Source organism: Rattus norvegicus, chromosome 2, assembly GCF_036323735.1.
Source record: "Rattus norvegicus strain BN/NHsdMcwi chromosome 2, GRCr8, whole genome shotgun sequence".
Lineage (NCBI taxonomy): Eukaryota > Metazoa > Chordata > Mammalia > Rodentia > Muridae > Rattus > Rattus norvegicus.
In genome coordinates, this window is record NC_086020.1 from 125,330,882 (window position 1) to 125,349,366 (window position 18,485).

An 18,485-nucleotide genomic window follows, 5' to 3' on the forward strand; every position below is an offset into this window, starting at 1 on the left:
GAAAAGCATGATTCCTCCAGAGTTTAGATGGCAGTTTTAAGAATGCATCCTCTGATAAGGAATGATCCAGAGCCAGCTGTTACAATAATCCAGCTCATCAGGAAAAGGAATGTTGACTTCGAACATCTGGGACTGGGGATGGGTAAGGGCATACTAGACTCCCCTGGACTCTGCTCTTTCAAACCCATCTAGACAAGAGGAAACCAGTTCACATCTTTGATCAAAATATCAAGACAAAATAACAATAGACAAGACAGCTCTAGAATAAGGTTAATGCTCACACTTTCTAAGCCCTATAGCTTCTTGAATTTCCCAACCTTCAACAACCAGAAAAGAAAACAAGATAGTACAGTGAATATAAGTGAACTTTTGCTACCCAGCTATTCCGTGATAAAAAGGGGAATGGCGTGTTCTGCAGGCGCATCTGGAATAGAATTCTTCTTGACAATAAGTGCAGTCAAAGTTCCTCCCTGATAATTTTCAGAGCTTAGTGCAAATTCCAACAGGAATATGAAAAACGTGTTAGTGCTAATGGTACATCTACAATGTGTCATGTTGAATTAACAGTGGCTAATGTGCTTGGTGAACATAAAAAATAAGAGTTAAAATAAATAGATATAAAGGCAAAATTGAAATAAAATAAAAATAGAAAATGTGCTGATATCTTGACAAACTGCAACTAGCCTTTGCAAAATTAAGAAAAGAATTTAGGAATTCATGACAAACACATAACTTTCAACTAAAAGAAGTCAAATCATGGAATCCTTAAAGACCTGGTTGCAGTGAGTTAGTTAAGCTAAGGTCTCCTTAGAAGACATTTTTAATAATAGATTTAATAATAGCAAAAGGTGCATCTAGATAATACATCCTGTCTGTAAACAAACATTCCAATTTTTATATTTATATCAGTCATTTTTTTCCTTGCATGCAACTTTAACCTAAAATCAATTGACTTAAACCATTAGAAATGTTAATTTCGTGTGAGCTCACGGTTGACTGAGCAAATCTGCTCTGTATCATCTCAGCCAAGGCTGAATTGTCTAATCTGGTCCCAGTCACATGCCTGGTGGTTAGCAGAGAACTTTTTATTATTCCAAGGTCAGTGTTCTTCTCAACTTCTAAACTGATGCTGTAGTGTCTCTTCCTGTCATATAGTTATGACTTTTCTTTCTTTACATCACTTCTGGAGAACATAGAAAAGCAAAAGCTGTAAGTATTCTACTTTCCTTCTGTGATGATAAAACACTTAGAGCAACTTAGGGGACGAAGATTATAATTCAACTTACACTTTCAAATCACAGTGCATCATTGAGGGAATCAGGGCAGGAACTTGAAGCAGAAACTATGAAGGAATAAGGCTTATTGGGTTATTCTGTGACTTGTGCTTAGCTAGCTTTTCATGCAGCACAGACTCACATGCCTAGGGAAAACTGCTGCCCACAGAGGGCTTTGTCTTGTTACACTAGTCTTCAGTCAAGAGAACACACACAAAAACCTGACTCTGAGCCATTCTGATCAAGTCCACAATTACGGCTTCTCTTCTCAGTCTATCTAGGCTGTATCAAATTGACAAATTATGTCTAACCAGAACACCAGGTACTAGGAAATACCAAGATTGGTGTGAGAGATGTTTGGACCATTGTATATTCCTTAATTTATTTCTCAAGCCAAAAGAAAAGAACCAAAGATGTTCCATCATGTCTCATGTCTCATCATGCCTCTAGTCTTTAAGGAAAAAAAATGAAGCTACAATTAGCACAACAGAATCTGAGAGCCATGATAGACCATTGTATTTATCTCAATATGGAAAACAAGGAGTTTCTTATAATTCAAAAAAACAAGCAAGTTATGCTTAGTATAAAAATAGAGGAAATTCAATATTTTATAACACTGTTTAGACATTACATATGCCAAACATAATTCAGGAGCCCTGCTAACACCATTAGAGTAATGAAAACTGAATGTTCAAAAGGCACTTGTCATAGGATAGGGGCCATTCTGTGTCACGTGGTCTGATCAAGAATACCTCATCGCCTGTAAGTGACCAGAAAGAGTGTCATTATCAACTTAATGGCAGTTCAAATAACCTCTGACATCATAGGTAGGAAATGTCTTTCATCACCTTTTCAGATTTCTTGAAATGACAGGAAACACTATTTTGTTATTGTAGTGTTAATGCAGTTAGGGTATGTAATGGTCCCATAAAAGTAAAAACAGAGTGTGAGATTTATAACTACCATGGTCATTTTTGAAGACTATATATATATATATATATATATATATATATATATATATATATATATATATTTGGTCAAACTCCTGACTGGACTTTTAAGGCATCTCTTTCTTGTCAGTGAAGCTATTTTCACTGCATCAAAGAACTCGTTGTTCCAAACTGATGATACCTATGTCAACCCACAGTTTAAAGCAAGGCCCTGGGTGTGGAGTGAGGATTCTTTGTATATTTTCCACTGATGCTTTAAGATAGCATGCTTCGCATTTTGCCTTTAAAGCCACTCCTAACATTTTCTTTCATTCAATTGATATGTAATAGAATCTTCATGAAATGTTTTTTACCTTTAAAACACAAAATAATAACATATAATTTTGTGATATTTTCATTTAATTCAATAATTGCTTCCATATTTTTGGCTCTGTCTGGCCAATGTCAAACTGTTTTGATTATTAGCTGATGAAAATGAGGAATTTTTTTGCCCCTCTACACCATTCAGCTTTCCCTAATAGCGGTTATTTCCTCTGATAACACAGCTCACAAGCACAGCTTAACTATTTAATTCGTGTGCTTCAGCTCTCTGACTTACTGCAAAGTGACCCCATGGAGTAAGCCCATCTCTGATCCAGGAGAAATTATATCTGTTGGCATCTACCCTGTCCTTCAGAATTCAAAGGGAAAGAGACCACCATGATTGCAGAACCTTGACAGTATACTTATTCTCTTGAAAATATAAAATCTGCAGGCAATGTTGTGCATGGCCTAGTCCAATCACCTGTCAAAAGCTGTGGCAGAGTCAAAACATTTTGCCAGACTTTAAAATGTTTAAACAGACACCTTGGTCAATGGAATCATATTGAAGACCCAGACATGAATCCACTTAATTAAGAAGCCAGAAATATACACCAGAAAAGATAGCATCTTCAGCAAATGGAGCTGGTCAAATTGAGTGGTTCCATGCAGAAATATCCAAATAGATCCATACTTCCCACCCTGCACAAAACACAGCTCAAATGGATCAAAGACTTCAGTGTAAAACCAGATACACTGAACCCAATAGAGGAGAAAATGAGGAATAGTCTTCAACTCATTGGCACAGGAGAAGACTTTCCGAACACAGCACATTTAGCAGAGGCACTAATATCAATAATTAATAGATAAGACCTCATAAAACTGAGACGCTTCTTCATGACAAAGGACACCATCGTTCTGACAATGCAGCCAGAACCAGAAAACATTTTACCAACTACACATCTGACAGAGGGCTAACATCCAAGGTATATAAAGAACTCAAAAAACTAAATATCAAAAATCAAATAATATAATTTGAAAATGATATAACAATCTAAACAGAATTCTCAAAAGAAGGAACTCAAACGGCTGAGAAAAACTTAAAGGTTCAACATCCTTAGCCATCAGGGAAATACAAATCAAAATGACTCTGAGATTCCACCTTATACCTGTTAGAATGGCCAAGATCAATAAAACATGTGACAGCTCACGCTGGCCAGAGTGTGGAGCAAGGACAGCATTAATCTGTTTCTGATGAAAGTGCAAACTGTTTCAGCCACTATAGAAATCAGTGGGGAAGAGGGGTGGATTTCAGGAAGATGGGTATCGATCCACCTCAAGATCTAGCTATACTCTTCTTGGCATATACCCAAAGGATGCTCCATCCTACCCCAGAGATATTTGCCCAACATTACAAGTATCACAGCAACTCATTGCATACAATGGAGTGTTACTCAGCTATGAAAAAACTGAAATTTGCAGTTAAATGGATGGAACTAGAAAATACTGAGTGTGTATCTTAGACCCAAAAAGACCAATATGATATGTATTTGCTTATACACAGATATTAGCTGTTAAGTCAATGATAACCGGGCTACCTACAATCCATATAATTACAGAGGTTAGGTAAAAAGTAAGGGACTAGAGAGGAGGTGGAGAGACAGATCTCCCAAGGATAAGGAAATTGAGTAAATGGCTGTGAATGAATGGAGAGGTACTAAAAAGGAAAATCGAGTGGAGAGGAAAAGGTAAGAGAAGGAGATGGGGGGATATGGGGAGAGACGGTAAAATTAAGGGCCATTTGAAGGACAGTATGGAAGCCTAATACAGTAGAAGCATCCTAAAATATATACATATAGGAAGGGCATCTAAAAGAAATCAGCAGATAGCAGGAGAGACAGGGTTCCAACTGGAAATCTATTGTCACCAAGTGAAACTTCTAATACCAGGATTGGGTTTTTACATCTAATTGAGTTTGGGGCCAAAGGAGTCCCATGAGAACTCACAAGCAACACGGTCTGTTGCCAAGTCCGTAGGTTGCTCTCCGCAAACTGACAGTAAGGCCCCTTGCTGAAGGCATCACCTGCCCAGCTCACTAAGCATTGGCAGGAACCTACATAGAACCGTCACCCTTATCTGTCTTTGGTACAGGAAGAGGCTCCACATGCTATCAAGAGAGAAATACAAACACCAACCCAGCCTCAGATCCTCTGACTACAATGATTTCTACCTGTGAGATATGCTTGCACAATGGTGGTGCAAAGTTTGTAGAAGTAACCAATAAATTTCTGATCCAATGTAAGGTCTGCTCTATGACACTGCTTGCATGACCAGGAACCTGACGTAGATAGCCTAGGGACCAAGAGGTAAAAACTAAATACTACTTTTCTTTGGGAGGGGGGAGCAATAGAGTGGTTCCTATTTTTGGTTGTGAGCCTTGCCTTTAACCTACCACCAAAGGTTGTGCTGATATGTGTGGTCTGTACTCCTATGATAGACCATGCTGAGGTCCCAGACACATGCTAATACTGGATACCATGTGACTATCCATGGTTCACTTTTGCAAACTCACAGTTGAGAACAAGAGACACAGAAGGCCTCTGTGACAATGCCTACCCTCTCACCCTACCACACCCCTCAAAAAAGTAACAGCCTAGACAGAAAGCTATTGAAGAAAAGAACTATTTAAAATTGTGGTAAGGTTGCTAAAAATAGCTCTCTACAACTGATGGCTTTTGGAGGGGATTTGGAGAGGAAGGGCTCAGTTTATTAAGGGGCTGGCCACCAGAAGTTTGATCATGCTCCAGTGGATATATGGGCAGAAAAAAAAAATGGACTTGGGATTTTTTTTCTTGTTGTTCTGCAGGGGTAGGTCACAAAGGGAAGAAGTCCTGGGAGGACTTGGAGATGTGTGATCAGTGAATGGTGTGAAATTTCCAAATAATCAATAAAAATACTATGTTGGGAAAAAGTTTTAAAAACATGACTCATACTGACATTCTGCCATATTGTTACCTTTCTCAACCATCATCAGAGTAGAACCTGCTGCAACAGATGGAAACGAAGATAGAAACTGAGAGGCCTTGGAACCCTCAGCCATAAATGGAGTTTCTCTACCAAAGCCCTCCCCTCCAGGCTCAGGGGACCCCGTGGAAGAGGAGGCCAGAGGAGATGGAGGACAGAGAACAACACAACAGACTCTCTAAATGAACAGAATCCATGCACATATGAACTCACAGAGAATGAGGAGCACGCAGAGGGATGCACCAGATGGGGTTCAAGAAATGAAAAGGAGCTAAAATCATCCAGTGGAAAAAAACGTTTTCAACAAATGGTACTGGTTCAACTGGCAGTCAGTATGTAGAAGAATGCAAATTGATCCATTTTTATCATCTTGCACAAAGCTCAGGACCAAGTGGATCAGGGGCCTTCACATGAAACCAGATGCACTCAAACTAAGAGAAGAAAGAGTAGGGAAGAGTCTTGAACACATGGGCACTGGGGAAATTTTCCTGAACAGAAAGATCATCAATGGCTTAGGCTCTAAAATCAAGACTTGACAAATGGAACCTCATAAAATTGCAAAGCTTCTGTAAAGCAAGGAACACTGTTAATAAGATGAGACGGCAACCAACAGATTAGGAAAAAGATCTTTACCAATCCTACATCCAGTAGAGGCTAACATTCAATATATACAAAGAACTCAAGAAATTAGACCCCAGAGAACAACATAACCCTATTTAAAATGGGGTACAGAGCTGAACAAAGAATTCTCAACTGAGGAATACTGAATGGCTGAGAAGTACCTAAAGAAATGTTCAACATTCTTAGTCATCAGGGAAATGCAAATCAAAACAACCCTGAGATTCCTTCCACCTCACACCAGTCAGAATGGCTCAAATGATCAAAAACTCAGATGACAGCAGATGCTGGTGAAGATGTGGAGGAAGAGAAACACTCCTCCATTGTTGGTGGGATTGCAGACTGGTACAACCATTCTGGAAATCAGTCTGGAGGTTCCTCAGAAAATTGGACATTGAACTGCCTGAGGATCCAGCTATACCACTCCTAGCCATATACCCAAAAGATACTCAAACAATAGAACAAGGACACGTGCTCCACTATGTTCACAGAAGTCTTATTTATAATAGCCAGAAGCTGGAAAGAACCCAGATGTCCCTCAACAAAGGAATGAATATAGAAAATGTGGTGTATTTATACAATGGAATACTACTCAGCTAATAAAAACAATGACTTCATGAAATTCATAGGCAAGTGGATGGAACTAGAAAATATCATCCTGAGTAAGATAACACATGCTCGCGCGCGCGCACACACGCACACACACACACACACACACACACACACACACACACACACAAAACACGCATGGTATGCACTCACTGGTAAGTGAATATTATCCCAAAAGCTCGAATTACCCAAGATACAATCCAAAGACCACATGAAGCTCAAGAAGGAAGACCAAAGTGCCCAAGGTGCAGATGCTTCAGTCTTTCTTAGAAAGGAGAACAAAAAATTTTCACAGGAGAGAATACGGAGACAAAGTTTGAAGCAGAGATTGAATGAAAGGCCATCCAGAGACTGCCCCACCTGGGAGTCCAGCCCATATACATACAGCCACCAAACCTAGACAATATTGCAGATGCCAAGAAGTGCAAGCTGATAGGAGCCTGAGAGCTCTCCTGAGAGGCTCTGCCAGAGCATGACAAATACAAAGTTGGATGCTTACAGCCAACCATTGAACTGAGAATGGGGTCCCCAGTGGAGGAGTTAGAAAAAGAATTGAAGGAGCTGAAGGGGTTCGCAACCCCATAAGAACAACAATACCAACCAACCAGAGCTCCCAGATACTAAACCACCATCCAAAGAGTACACGTGGATAGACCCATTTCTCCAGCTGGATATATAGCAGAGGATGCCCTTGTCGGGCATCAGTGGGAGAAGAAGGCCTTGGTCCTGACAAGGCTTGATGCCACCAATGTAGGGGAATTTCAGGGCAGGGAGGCAGGAAGAGATGGGTGGATGGGGAGGAGAAACACCCTTGTAGAAGCAGGGGGAGAAGATAGGGGATTTATGGATCAGAAACGGGGAAAGGGGTTAGCATTTGAATGTAAATAAAAAATATCCAATAAAAAACAAAAAAAAAGAAAAGAAGTGGGCACATGCTACCATCCCAAACCCAGAAGACAGCTCCAATTGATGTCACCTACAAATGAAAGTTCCCTCCAAGGGAATTTCACTGGCGAACAACTCACGAGGGTAATCTGCATGCTCAGCAGGGCGTGGCCAATGGAAAACAAACTCAATGACATCTTTGAGGTTCTTTGTCTCATAATGCTGTGTCTGGGCTTTTCTTTTCTTTCTTCTTCATCTTAATTTTATCTTACTATTTTTAAATTTATTTTATTTATGTTTTTCTTTTCTCTGTTTATCTAACAGGTCTTTTGTGTATATATTATGACTTCCAAGTTAAAGTTTTGATGGGATTCCTGAGTATAGAAATGAGTAACTCTCCTCATTCTTGGGCCTCCTCTTGGCCTCTTTTCCTTCTGTTTCTCTGTCCTACACTGATGTTTTAGTTTTTGTTTTATCTTATACTTCACTTGATTATACTTTATTTTATTATTATACCTTAGAAACCTGTTCGTTTTCTAATGAGGGACAGAAAGGGAGTGGATCCAAATATGAGGGGAAGTGGAGAGGGACTTGGAGGAGTAGAGGAAAGAGAGAAAAATGTTTCAGGTATTTCAGAAGCAATTCAGAAGCAATTCAAAATATAAAATGCCATTAAGAACCCAGCATGTAACACATAGAAGTATGGCTTCTTTATTTCCTTATGTACATATGTGATGAATTTATAGTGGGTTCCTATGTGAAATATAAATATATTGATTTTATGCACAAATATGTACCAAAGCTAATTTTTAAAATGGGTTTTCATACTCAAAGAAGGAATCAAATTAAACATAATCAGGGCACTTTATTCTTGCCCTTGTGTCTTAGTCATATTTCTCCAAAAGATGAAAATAATAAAAACAGAAACTTGTGTATCTCAAATAAGCTTCAGATTGCTCCATGAGGCTTAGGGAGGTATAGAAGTTTTGCCAGCATCCACAGAAGAAAGGTTCAGAAACTGATAAGCTTCCACCAGTAAGGAGGCATGTGGCCCAGAAGGGACCTCAAGCCTCATCCTGGTCAAGTGTCCTGAGATAGAGCCACCTCGATGTGTGCTCCTTTAATTAACCTTCACGCCCTCTTTCCTCCCCAGACTCAACAACTAATAGCATTTCAAATCAATTTTAAATGAGGACACAAAGGAAATTATGACAGGAATCCCTCCTCTCCTCACACATATGCAGCCTATTAACTGAGAGCAGGAGTTGTAAAGCTCACTCTTAGCTGTATTCCTATTAACCAGCGCCAACTCAGGTGTCACGTCTATGCCTCAGTGGCCTCTGTGTGTTAAAGACTTTTTTTTCACACTGGCTGAGTCTAGAATGTCCTCTTGGATTTTTTCTTTTGCTAGATCTGTATCCTAGCATTTTACTTTAAGCAAGCTTGGATGTCTAGAGTCAGTACTGCCACTGGCCAGAATTTCCAGGTACACTTGACCTGAGACTGTCTGGGGCCAAAGAAGTCAGCCGACGCCCACAGCAGTCCAAACTCTGCTGCTCACGAATCTAATTGGATTTTTATTCTAATACTAAAACTTCCTACTAGGACAGTTCCAGGTGTGAGAGTTCACTGCTGGTTGAGGTTTCAATTCCATTTTGAACCATGTGATGAACAAGTTACACTGTTGTACTGTCTGTTTGTAGAAATAAGGTTTGTTAGAAAACCCAGGCTGGCCGTTAACTTTCAATCCTCCTGCACCAGCTTCCCAGGAGTTAGGATTGTAAATGCATGCCACCATATCCGGTGTTTCTATCTTCATGTCATGGAGAAAAGTGATAAAATTAAACTTAAAGAAATTCATGTCTTAAGTCTATCTTATTTCCAGTGGAAATGAGGATTTAATACCATTACAGAAGGAAACAATGAGAAAGAAAAGAGGAAATGGTGGCTCACGGTGTAGCTCGGTTGCTAAAGTGTTTGCCTAGCATGCATGAGGTCCTGGGCTCAATCCCCGCTACCACAAAAGGAGAGTATGGTGGTAAAGTCTGGTAATCCTGGTGGAGGTGGAGGCAGAGACGTCCTCATGTGCCGGGTCCACTATACAGCAAGTTCAAAACCAGCCTTGGCCATGCATATCTCAAAGTAAAAAGGAAGTGTTCCTTCCATATGCAGAGAGTGATCTTTCATAAAGCGTGGAATGATCCTTTAGAAAGACTTGCCTGGTCACAAAACCACCACCTCTAAAAGAACAAGCTTGCATCGTTGTTTCAAACCCAGAACTTTTAAAATAATTTTTAAATGACGACCTCTTCATTCTTTCCTAGTGTTCGTGTGTTCTCTGGCCTGGAAGTGAAACATTATGATTTTTCAATGTTGTTTTACTGTGTTGGTGTGTTTGTATGCATACGTGTACGCGCGCGTACGTGCATGTGCGTGTGTGTGTGCGTGCGTGCGTGCGTGCGTGCGTGCGTGTGCGTGCGTGCGTGCGTGTGTGTGTGTGTGTGTGTGTGTGTGTGTGTGTGTGTGTGTGTGCAAGTGCTCACATATGTGACTGGAAAAGATTAGAAGAAACCCGCAGGCCGTTTGTAGCTCTCTTCTGCTATTATCATTGTCCTTTGGAAACAGAAGTTGTGCTAAAACATTTAGTTCTGAAACATTCAAAACACATCTTGCTGTGTACGACGTAATTATCAAAATATGTAGAGATAGTGTTTTTGTTTTCTTTTTACCTGCTCTAGTTTCTTCCCCAGGGCCCTTTAGTCCCTGAAGAGGTGGATTCATTCACACAGACATGTTAAAGCACACGTATGCTCCATGTGCCTGACTCTAAACAAGCCCTCCACTGGTCGTCAAGTAGGAAAAATCAAAATCATTCTGCTTGGCCTTCAGGTTTGAGACTCTTGTCCAAATGTCTGTCTTCAGTATTCTCTTAAACTTCAGCCGATTTCTTGCAACCCGGGATCCAGGGACATACGGCAATGCTGCCATCTAGTGGTGATCACCTGGATCTCTCGTAGCTGAGACAATACCTGACAAGCTGCTAAGGAAGGGGTCCTATTGGCTCACAGTTTGAGGATACAGTTCAAGACTGTGGGAAGGCATAGCACGCGGAGCATAGTGTGCCTGGCCATATCGAATCTGCATCTGGGAAGCAAAGAGATGGGTTTTGGTGCAGGTGTTGGTTTTCTTAGTAATTCTGGGACCACAGCCATACAATGGTACCACCTACACGTATGGCCAGTCTTCACTCCTGTGCTATCAAAATCTAAAAACTACTTCCAAGATGTGCCCTGAAGCCTGTTTCCTGGGTGATTCTAGATCCATAGTAAATATCACCCAGTCTAACAATAATAAGGAAGTCCTTACTTGTGATTGGGTCGTGTGGACTTCTCTAAAGAAGGTAGATATCAAAGTTCACTCTACTCAGAAAGCCCATATAAGATATTTATTTGGGGGGAAGTTTGCTGTCAAAAATAGTAATGTTACTTCCAATAGATTACTATTTTAAATATACTAAAGAGGGCAGGAGGGAAAAGGGCAGTATTTCCTACAGTGTCCTCAGACTAATACATTTAAAAAAAAAAACTAATCGTCACCTGAGAAGACAGTTATGTGTAAAGATATGGTTTGTTCAGAACAGTTGAGCATGCCCAAGTCATTAGCAGACATTGTCTCTGCAGACAGTGGGCACAAGTGAAGGATTTCTACACCAATCACCTGCCGTTGAGATTGAGGAGAAACATTCGTATTTATTTATACATTAGCCAAGCAGAGTAAACCACGGGAAGCAATTTTTCAAGCTGATAGGAACAATACCAACATAGGCAAGCCAGGACTCAGACGGTTAAAGGGGCCACACTTAAGAATAAAGTTAATTTTACGTGTCAACATGCTGGGCCCATGACGTGATCAGATACCTGGTTGTGTGTGTCTATGAGGGTGTTTGTGGTTAAGACTAACCCAAACTATTAGCCTGAGTAAAGAAGACCAGACAGAGCCAACATGGGCCCAAACGATCCAAACTTTTGACCTGACTAGAAGGAAAAAAGTAATGGAAGATTGAATTCACCTTTTGCCTATTAGAGCTGGGACGTCTGTCATCTCTGGACCTCCATGTTATTTACTGATCCTGGGTCTTTAGACAGGACCAGGTGTACTGTTGGCTCTCAGACTCTCAGACATGTTCTCCTATGTCTCCAGATCAATCTTGTGTGCCAACATCTTAGAGTAAGCAGGCAGTAAGCTATCATACTAGCTCTGTCTCTCTGGAGAATCCTTACCACTATCACAGACCAGGAGTTCCAGCTCTGTAACTCACCTCTTGCTGGTCACATATCTCCCATCTCCCTGTGGTTGGTTCTCTTGTTTACCTTTTCTCTTAGTGTTTTCAATCCTTATTTTTGAGATTTCTTTAAATCAGTTTAAGCTCAGGGAGATTCCTTTGAGAGGGGAAGGGGAAAGTGGTTTGCATGTGTGTGCTTGCCTGTGTGAGAGCACATGTGTGCTTGTACATGTAGAGGCCAGAGTCTGATGTTTAGTGTCTTCCTCTGCTTTATTTGATGAGGTAGGATCTCATGATGAACTCATAAGCCTGCAGGTTCAGATAATCTAGGCAGTCAGCTTACCCCAGGGATTCTGTCTTCATCTTCTAAAATGTCAAGATTCCAGGTGTGCCTGGCCACACCCACCCAGCTTTGTATGTGGACACAGGGGATCTGAACTGCTACCATAAAACTTGGAAGCACTTTACCATCTAGCCATCTCCTGAGCCCCTGGCTCAGGGATTCTGTATAAATGTAGAACCTCATGACTAGAAGTGCTAGATGCCTTCTGAGGTGGCAATCTACACAAAGGACAAGGGAGGCTTACAACCTTGTCTGTATGCTATTGTACAACACCTAATTCCCTGGATTGCTCAAAACCAGCCTTGAAAGTGGTAGAATATGTGAGTATTGCCCAATGTTCTTCTCAGACTTTGATGTTCAGACGTTCTCAAGATTAAGCATCAGATACAAGATAAAATGGCAAAGTTCCAACAGGCTAAAATCTTCCTCAAATATTGAAAAGATGATAGTTATTCTAACCAAACACTAGTTGATCAGACACCAGATGCTCTCTTCTATGTGTCTTTCTCCCTCTTAGCCTGTTTGCAAAGCAGTAGAATATAGCACAGGGATGCTGTATGGTAAATACTTTCATATTTATGTTTGTGAGTGTTTTTTGTCTACCGTAATATCCATAGTTGGTGCCCATGGAGATCAGGAGAAGATGTCAAATACCTGGAAAGTGGAGCTACAGACAGTTGTGAGCTCTCACATGTGTGCTGGGAACCAAGTTCAGGTCCTCTGCAAAAGCAATCAGTTCTCTTAACCTCTGAGCCACCTCTCCAGCTCCAGATGAGAGACTATTAGCCAAGTAAATATAGTACCCAGCTCTGTTTAAGTAAGGGCACAAACTCTAATATAGATGCTCTTTTTCAATACCCCTTGCTCTCATTCCTTGAGCACTTCCTAGGCCTTGGTACTTCCATAAGCATCCCCATGAAGTAAGCCACCCTTTACTCTTCAAAGAGGAGACAAGTGAGGATCTCAGGACTCAAGCTGTTTGCAATGGAGATTTCATGTTTCTCCATGAATCCTTTTGTTGATTGGTTGGTTGGTTGGTATTTCTTAACTCTTTTATTGATTCTTTGTGAATCTCACATCATGTTCTCCAAGCCCACTCACTTCTCTGTCCCTCCATATCTGCCCTCTGCCCTTGCAACCTCCCCACCCCTCAAAGAACACAAAAACAAAAAATAAAACAAACAAAAATAAACGCACATACAAAAAAATCTCATCATGAAATCTGTTATGGTACATCACATGCAATATACCGTTTTGTCCAAACAGCTTCACTTGCAAATGTTTTTTGGAATGAGTCATCGATCTGGTTGTAGGCCTCTGGCTTCTGCTTTCAATATTGGATCCTGACCAGGACTCCTCTTAGATATTCTGTTGTTGCCCTGTGTCATGGAGATCCTGCAGCTTTAGTTCTGCAGGACTGGCCCATTTGTGTGCTCCAGAAGTTCATGGATGGGGTGAGCCAACACATTGCCCTCAATCCAGGCTCATCTCCAGCTGCATTTCAGTACCATTTTACTAAGTACCAGCACATTAGATCTAGGATCTTACTGAGTTATCCAGGTCACCAGTCGGTTCAACAACTAACTGGCGGGAGGGAGAGCTAAACCTTCAGAGAGGCAGACAAGCCTGGGAAACCAGAAGAGACTGCTCTCTGCACACACACATCTCGGACGCCAGAGGAAAAAGCCAAAGACCATCTGGAACTCTGGTGCACTGAAGCTCCCGGAAGGGGCGGCACAGGTCTTCCTGGTTGCTGCCTCCTCGGAGAGCCCGTGGGCAGCACCCCGCGAGCAAACTTGAGCCTCGGGACCACAGGTAAGACCAACTTGTCTGCTGCAAGAGAGCTGCCTGGTGAGATCAAGACACACAGAGGCAGAGTTCATCTAGGACCGGGCACGTCCTGTGTTTGCCGGAGGTCCCACGCCCAAGGATCCCAGCCGGCAGCAGCTCTCTGCTCCCAGACCCCGTGGGAAAGAGACCTCACTGCCTGGTCAGGTGGGCACTCCTGAGGCTGCAGAGCGGAAGACACCACCAACACTGCCCACCCCTGCCCACATCCCTGGCCCAAGAGGAAACTGTATAAGGCCTCTGGGCTCCCGTGGGGGAGGGCCCAGGAGCGGCAGGACCCCGGCCTGAGACACTGCCCGAACCTGAAGGAAACAGACCAGATAAACAGTTCTCTGCACCCAAATCCCGTGGGAGGGAGAGCTAAACCTTCAGAGAGGCAGACAAGCCTGGGAAACCAGAAGAGACTGCTCTCTGCACACACATCTCGGACGCCAGAGGAAAAAGCCAAAGACCATCTGGAACCCTGGTGCACTGAAGCCCCCGGAAGGGGCGGCACAGGTCTTCCTGGTTGCTGCGGCTGCAGAGAGCCCGTGGGCAGCATCCCACGAGCGAACTTGAGCCTCGGGACCACAGGTAAGACGAAATTTTCTGCTGCAAGAAAGCTGCCTGGTGAACTCAAGACACAGGCCCACAGGAACAGCTGAAGACCTGTAGAGAGGAAAAACTACACGCCCTAAAACAGAACACTCTGTCCCCATAACTAACTGAAAGAGAGGAAAATAGGTCTACAGCACTGCTGACACACAGGCTTATAGGACACTCTAGCCACTGTCAGAAATAGCAGAACAAAGTAACACTAGAGATAATCTGATGGCGAGAGGCAAGCGCAGGAACCCAAGCAACAGAAACCAAGACTACATGGCATCATTGGAGCCCAATTCTCCCACCAAAACAAACATGGAATATCCAAACACACAAGAAAAGCAAGATCTAGTTTCAAAATCATATTTGATCATGATGCTGGAGGACTTCAAGAAAGACGTGAAGAACTCCCTTAGGGAAACACAGGAAAACATTAATAAACAAGTAGAAGCCTACAGAGAGGAATCGCAAAAATCCCTGAAAGAATTCCAGGAAAACACAATCAAACAGTTGAAGGAATTAAAAATGGAAATAGAAGCAATCAAGAAAGAACACATGGAAACAACCCTGGATATAGAAAACCAAAAGAAGAGACAAGGAGCTGTAGATACAAGCTTCACCAACAGAATACAAGAGATGGAATAGAGAATCGCAGGAGCAGAAGATTCCATAGAAATCATTGACTCAACTGTCAAAGATAATGTAAAGCGGAAAAAGCTACTGGTCCAAAACATACAGGGAATCCAGGACTCAATGAGAAGATCAAACCTAAGGATAATAGGTATAGAAGAGAGTGAAGACTCCCAGCTCAAAGGACCAGTAAATATCTTCAACAAAATCATAGAAGAAAACTTCCCTAACCTAAAAAAAGAGATACCCATAGGCATACAAGAAGCCTACGAACTCCAAATATATTGGACCAGAAAAGAAACACATCCCGTCACATAATAGTCAAAACACCAAACGCACAAAATAAAGAAAGAATATTAAAAGCAGTAAGGGAAAAAGGTCAAGTAACATATAAAGGGAGACCTATCCGAATCACACCAGACTTCTCGCCAGAAACTATGAAGGCCAGAAGATCCTGGACAGATGTCATACAGACCCTAAGAGAACACAAATGCCAGACCAGGTTACTGTATCCTGCAAAACTCTCAATTAACATAGATGGAGAAACCAAGATATTCCATGACAAAACCAAATTTACACAATATCTTTCTACAAATCCAGCACTACAAAGGATAATAAATGGTAAAGCCCAACTTAAGGAGGCAAGCTATACCCTAGAAGAAGCAAGAAACTATCGTCTTGGCAACAAAACAAAGAGAATGAAAGCACACAAACATAACCTCACATCCAAATATGAATATAACAGGAAGCAATAATCACTATTCCTTAATATCTCTCAACATCAATGGCCTCAACTCCCCAATAAAAAGACATAGATTAACAAACTGGATACGCAACGAGGACCCTGCATTCTGCTGCCTACAGGAAACACACCTCAGAGACAAAGACAGACATTACCTCAGAGTGAAAGGCTGGAAAACAATTTTCCAAGCAAATGGTCAGAAGAAGCAAGCTGGAGTAGCCATTCTAATATCAAATGAAATCAATTTTCAACTAAAAGTCATCAAAAAAGATAAGGAAGGACACTTCATATTCATCAAAGGAAAATCCATCAAGATGAACTCTCAATCCTAAATATCTATGCCCCAAATACAAGGGCACCTACATATGTAAAAGAAACCTTACTAAAGCTCAAAACACACATTGCACCTCACACAATAATAGTGGGAGATTTCAACACCCCACTCTCATCAATGGACAGATCATGGAAACAGAAATTAAACAGAGATGTCGACAGACTAAGAGAAGTCATGAGTCAAATGGACTTAACGGATATTTATAGAACATTCTATCCTAAAGCAAAAGGATATACCTTCTTCTCAGCTCCTCATGGTACTTTCTCAAAAATTGACCATATAATTGGTCAAAAAAAGGGCCTCAACAGGTACAGAAAGATAGAAATAATCCCATGCGTGCTATCGGACCACCACGGCCTAAAACTGGTCTTCAATAACAATCAAGGAAGAATGCCCACATATACTTGGAAATTGAACAATGCTCTACTCAATGATAACCTGGTCAAGGAAGAAATAAAGAAAGAAATTAAAAACTTTTTAGAATTTAATGAAAATAAAGGTACAACATACCCAAACTTATGGGACACAATGAAAGCTGTGCTAAGAGGAAAACTCATAGCGCTGAGTGCCTGCAGAAAGAAACAGGAAAGAGCATATGTCAGCAGCTTGAAAGCACACCTAAAAGCTCTAGAACAAAAAGAAGCAAATACACCCAGGAGGAGTAGAAGGCAGGAAATAATCAAACTCAGAGCTGAAATCAACCAAGTAGAAACAAAAAGGACCATAGAAAGAATCATCAGAACCAAAAGTTGGTTCTTTGAGAAAATCAACAAGATAGATAAACCCTTAGCCAGACTAACGAGAGGACACAGAGAGTGCGTCCAAATTAACAAAATCAGAAATGAAAAGGGAGACATAACTACAGATTCAGAGGAAATTCAAAAAAATCATCAGATCTTACTATAAAAACCTATATTCAACAAAACTTGAAAATCTTCAGGAAATGGACAATTTCCTAGACAGATACCAGGTACCGAAGTTAAATCAGGAACAGATAAACCAGTTAAACAACCCCATAACTCCTAAGGAAATAGAAGCAGTCATTAAAGGTCTCCCAACCAAAAAGAGCCCAGGTCCAGACGGGTTTAGTGCAGAATTCTATCAAACCTTCATAGAAGACCTCATACCAATACTATCCAAAGTATTTCACAAAATTGAAACAGATGGATCACTACCGAATACCTTCTACGAAGCCACAATTACTCTTATACCTAAACCACACAAAGACACAACAAAGAAAGAGAACTTCAGACCAATTTCCCTTATGAATATCGACGCAAAAATACTCAACAAACTTCTGGCAAACCGAATCCAAGAGCACATCAAAACAATCATCCACCATAACCAAGTAGGCTTCATCCCAGGCATGCAGGGATGGTGTAATATACGGAAAACCATCAACGTGATCCATTATATAAACAAACTGAAAGAACAGAACCACATGATCATTTCATTAGACGCTGAGAAAGCATTTGACAAAATTCAACACCCCTTCATGATAAAAGTCCTGGAAAGAATAGGAATTCAAGGCCCATACCTAAACATAGTAAAAGCCATATACAGCAAACCAGTTGCTAACATTAAACTAAATGGAGAGAAACTTGAAGCAATCCCACTAAAATCAGGGACTAGACAAGGCTGCCCACTCTCTCCCTACTTATTCAATATAGTTCTTGAAGTTCTAGCCAGAGCAATCAGACAACAAAAGGAAGTCAAGGGGATACAGATCAGAAAAGAAGAAGTCAAAATATCACTATTTGCAGATGATATGATAGTATATTTAAGTGATCCCAAAAGTTCCAACAGAGAACTACTAAAGCTGATAGACAACTTCAGCAAAGTGGCTGGGTATAAAATTAACTCAAATAAATCAGTTGCCTTCCTCTATACAAAAGAGAAACAAGCCGAGAAAGAAATTAGGGAAACGACACCCTTCATAATAGACCCAAATAATATAAAGTACCTCGGTGTGACTTTAACAAAGCAAGTAAAAGATCTGTACAATAAGAACTTCAAGACACTGAAGAAGGAAATTGAAGAAGACCTCAGAAGATGGAAAGATCT

At 41.1% G+C, this 18,485-nt stretch overlaps 1 long non-coding RNA gene across 3 annotated transcripts in view; it reads right to left on the minus strand.

Moving 5' to 3' along the window:
- Positions 1–1,070: 1,070 nt before the first annotated feature.
- Positions 1,071–18,485, minus strand: part of LOC120100807 (uncharacterized) — a 101,310-nt gene continuing 83,895 nt past the window's right edge. For 2 of the 3 annotated variants that reach the window (XR_005500902.2, XR_005500903.2), the window contains one exon: positions 1,071–1,183. This is a non-coding gene — a long non-coding RNA (uncharacterized LOC120100807). Of the gene's footprint in view, positions 1,184–1,286; positions 1,343–18,485 lie in introns of all 3 variants that reach the window. The other variant, XR_010064259.1, reaches the window with a different exon arrangement.